General features: G+C 40.8%; 1 pseudogene; it reads left to right on the forward strand.

Annotated features, from left to right (window-relative positions):
* Window positions 1-328: 328 nt before the first annotated feature.
* Window positions 329-3595, forward strand: LOC130873541 (peptidyl-prolyl cis-trans isomerase D-like; annotated as a pseudogene).
* Window positions 3596-4817: the final 1222 nt, after the last annotated feature.

The raw sequence follows: 4817 nt of genomic DNA on the forward strand, positions 1-4817 counted from the left end.
CCCTTATCCTGAAGATCCCCAGTCCATTACTAGCTACCAAACATGTGTGGGTATTGTAAATGAAATACACATGTCAAAAGCATGAAAGATGATATTGAAATACACATGTCAAAAGCATGAAAGATGATATCCATATAAAAGAGAAGCAATGTTTGTCTTTCTGTGTCTAAGTTTCCTTAGTATGGTTGTTTTTAACATCCATTTAACTACAAAATTCATAACTGCTATTCTTCTTAAAGCTGAAGAGTATTCCATTGTATAAATGTCCCATATTCATTATATAGACATCTAAACTATTCATTTTTTGGCTATTATGAGAAGATCAGCAATGAACATAGATGGGTAAGTAGTTTTGCAATAAGATGTATTGGGTATGTGCCCAAGAGTAGGATAGATCTATTTTCATCCTCTGTTAGACCTCCACACTCATTTCCATCACCCTGCAGCCATTCTCAAATAAATACACTGAGGCTTGTGTTAATTATAAATTCTCATCCAATAGATCAGTAGTTACTACTTCTTACAACTTAAACCATTTCTATTAATCAATATGCTGCCCCAACCCTCATGAATTTTTACCTCATTCCATTTTGTGTATCTGACTCATTCCCTGTCTGGCTGGTGACTCCTCTGTCTCTGCCCTTCCTCATCTCATCATTCTCAGTTTGGCTTACCTGCCTAACTCCATCCTATTCAGCTAGTATTCCATCATCTTATTTGTTAAACCACTCACAGTGACATACATACAGTGCACAGAATAATTATTTTATACCACATGGGACCTACACATAAGAATGATTTCTAAACCCAATGAGAAAACTAATTTTTTATTTATTATCAGTTACCAATTAAGACAGTTTGGGGAGTTAGGGATGGGGGGCTATATACACGTCCTTCTTCAGCACTGAGATTGTATCTGGCTCAGACCTGTACAGGTTTATGTAGGCAGTTATAGTGTCTGTGAGTCTATGTTGTGCTGTGTTTAGAAGACCTTACTTCTTTGGTGTTTGGTGTCCTCCATACCCTCTGACATTTTTCTTTTATTGGAAATAGATTTTTGTTGCCCCAACTTGCTTTCAAGGTTCCCTCTTCCTGTTTGCCTGTATGTGTATCCAAGATATCATACCTGTCTCCACCAGCCAAGCCTTCCAATCCCAAGAACCTACAGGTCTTCTTTTACAAGGGCACCAGGTAGGGGTGAGTTCACAGAATCATTGTGGATTTGTTTGCATATATTGTTCTATAACTGGTGTGGGAGAATTGTCTATATTCTGTCAATCATGTTTTAAATAAATGCTGATGAACAGGCAGGAAGTATAGGTGGGACAACCAGGCAGGAAGTAAAGGTGGGGCAATGAGAAAAGGAGAATGCTGGGAAGGAAGAAGCCCATTCCTCCCGAGTCCTGCCCAGTCCATGGAAGAAGCAAGATGTGACCTACCCCGCTGAGAAAGTTATGAGCCATGTGGCTAATATAGATAAGAATAATATTAGTTATAAGAGTAAATAAGAAGCCTGAGCTAATGGACCAATCAGTTTATAACCTAATGTAGACTCTCCTGGTGATTTTCTTTGGGGGCTTACTGGCTGTGGGAACTGGTCAGGACATAAACCCCAACAAGCCGGCCCTCATGTTACATAGAACTGCAAAAATTTTAATTCATTGTGTAAAGAAGATAGGAGCACTAGATCTGCCACTGAGAAGCCTCCCCATTTCAAAGGGTGCCATTTCCACTGAATTATTATTATTTTTTATTCTTTTTTTATTTTATTTTATTCTTTTTTAATTAAAATTTCCGCCTCCTCCCCATTTCCCATTTCCCCCCCCCTCCTCCCACATATTGCCCCCTCTTCCCACACCCCTCCCCCTATCCCCACTCCTCTTCTCCTCCCCCCACTCCATTCCCCCTCCCTCTCGATACTGAAGAGCAGTCCAGATTCCCTGCCCTGCCGGAAGACCAAGGTCCTCCCACTTCTATCTAGGTCCAGGAAGGTGAGCATCCAAACAGGCTAAGCTCCCACAAAGCCAGTTCATGTATTAGGATCGAAACCTAGTGCCATTGTCCTTGGCTTCTCATCAGCCTTCATTGTCCGCCATGTTCAGAGAGTCCGGTTTCAACCCATGCTTATTCAGTCCCAGTCCAGCTGGCCTTGGTGGGCTCCTAATAGATCAGCTCCACTGTCACAGTGGGTGGGTGCACCCCTCGTGGTCCTGACTTCCTTGCTCATGTTCTCCCTCCTTCTGCTCCTCATTTGGACCTTAAGAGCTCAGTCCGTTGCTCCAAATTGGGTCTCTGTCTCTATCTCGATCCATCGCCAGGTGAAGGTTCTAAGGTGATATGCAAGATATTCATCAGTATAGGATAGGGTCATTTCAGGTTCCCTCTCCTCAGTTGCCCAAGGTACCAGATGGGGACATCTCCCTGGACACCTGCGAGCCCCTCTAGAGTCAAGTCTCTTGCCAACCCTAAGATGGCTCCCTTAATTAGGATATATATTTCGCTGCTCCCCTATCCACCCTTCCTATATCCCAACCATCCCATTCCCCCAAGCTCCCCCCATCCTCCCCTCTTACGTTTCTCACCCCATTTCCCCTTAGCCCTATGCCACCTTACCCTCAAGTTCCCAGTTTTTGCCCGGCAATCTTGTCTACTTCCCCTATCCAGACGGATGACTATATATTTTTCTTTGGGTTCACTTTCTTATTTAACTTCTCTAGGATCACAAATTATTACGAAATTTATGCTCTATGGTGGAGACTTCTCAAATAAGAAAAGCATAGGAGGAGAAGGTATTTGTAATGAAAAATGTGAAGATGAAAGTTTTCATTGTAAGCCTGATCTGAGGGTTTGCTGAGCGTGGCAAATGTAGGCTCTAATACAAATGATTCTCAGTTCTTTTTCACAACCATTCCAACTCTGTAGTTGGACGGGAAACATGTGTTATTGAGACGAGTAATTAAAGCACTAGGTGTGGCAAGGATGCTTGAAAATGTAGAAGTGAGTGCTGAAAAACCTGCCAAACTGTCTTTGTTGAATGTGGGGAATTGAAAGGGGAGGACTGGGGAATATTTCCCGAAGTTGGCTCTGGTGACAGTCATTCAGATTTCCTCAAGGATGCAGATGCAGATTTAAAAGTTGTAGATAAAATTTTATTAATAGCATAAGACTTAAAAATATTGGAAATATCTTTTTCAAATCTCAGAATTGGGAGATGACTATTAAAAAGATTTTAATGTACATGGATAGTCTAAAGGCTATTATTGAGAAAGCAGATACATCCAGACTGCAGCCTATAGCCGTAAGCTGTGTAATGAGTGTTGGTGTTTGCAAATTGAAATGTCAAATTGGCAGAGAACAATGGACAGTTGTTTGGGGGTTCTTGAAAGGGGTTCATCAAACACCAAAGCACTATACTGCAAAATACAAGTATGGCAAAGACTAAAAGAATTTGATCAATCATTGGCTGATCTTAGAAAAATCACAGGAGATAGCCCCAGGATATAAAGCTATCCAGGCAGAATTGCATAAAACTAAAAAAATATAAGAGCACAGAAAGATTAAAGAGAAGGCAACTCATAGAAAAATGTTTGCTTAATAAAGATTGAACTTTGCTTAAATATTGCATGTTGATTGTATAAAGAATGATTAAGTTACTGTCTACATATGATCCATGACAGGTTTCCCATGATGCTTTGTCATCATTGTTTACATAAAAGTACTAATATAGGTTTCTTCTTAATAAAGTGTTATGAAGTACAAAAAAAGAAGAAAAGGAAGATAGATTATTTTCTCATACAATATATCCTGATTATAGTTTCATTTTCTTCTACTCCTCTCATTTCTTCACAACACACACCTTCTGGATTCACTCCCTTTCTTTTTTTTTTTTTTTTTTCTTTTTGCTGGATTCACTCCCTTTCATCTCTTGTTAGAAAAGAACAAGTTTCTAACAGATAACAACCAAATATGACAAAATAAAACTTAATAAGATGAAACAAAAGCTATCATATCAAAGTTGGACATGATAACTCAGCAGGAAAAAAAAAGGGGCCTAAGAGTAGCCACAAGGGTTAGAGACACACTCATTCTCACAGATAAGAGTCCCATAAAAATACTAAGCTAAATAATAAGACCCTTGCAGACCCTATGCTTCTGCTTCATTCTCTGTGAACTTGTATGAACTTTTTTTAGTTTATTCAGAGGGCCTGTTCTTCTGGTGTCCTCTATCCCCTCTGGCTCTTACAGTCTTTAGCCTCCTCTTCTGGGGGATTCCTTGAGCTCTGAGAGGAGAGATTTAATGGAGACTCCCATTTATACTCTCTCTCTCTCCACATAATGCAGCTTTAACTCAAACCAGACGTTTGTTGGCTACTCCCACGAGTTCTGTGCCACCATTGTTCTAGCATAGTAGCAGGCAGGACAGATTGCAGCTCAAGATTTTGTGTATGGGTTGGTGTCCATGTTTCTTTTTCAGTAGCCTGCAAGATATCATCCTGCACAAAAGACATTAGAGTATAGGAGTGAGGACTGAATGTAGGCATCAGCTCCATTTCTCTGTGTTCAGTGAGCTGTGTGGGTATTCTCAGCAATGGAACCCTGCTCTCGGTTTGGGGAAAGCAACCCTTCATCTTAGCAACAGCCTGGGTTATCTGGGAGTTTCCATGGAACCCCTTTGGTCAACAACTCAATTGAAAGCAACCCAGTCTTGCCACTAGAAGCCTTGCATGGTGACAAGAGATGGCCTGTTGAGACTATGTGTCCCCCATTACTTGGAGTCCCCATTAGCATCATCTCAATAGACTCCTAGAAGTTCCACT

This window comes from Chionomys nivalis, chromosome 4 (genome assembly GCF_950005125.1).
Source record: "Chionomys nivalis chromosome 4, mChiNiv1.1, whole genome shotgun sequence".
Taxonomy (NCBI): domain Eukaryota; kingdom Metazoa; phylum Chordata; class Mammalia; order Rodentia; family Cricetidae; genus Chionomys; species Chionomys nivalis.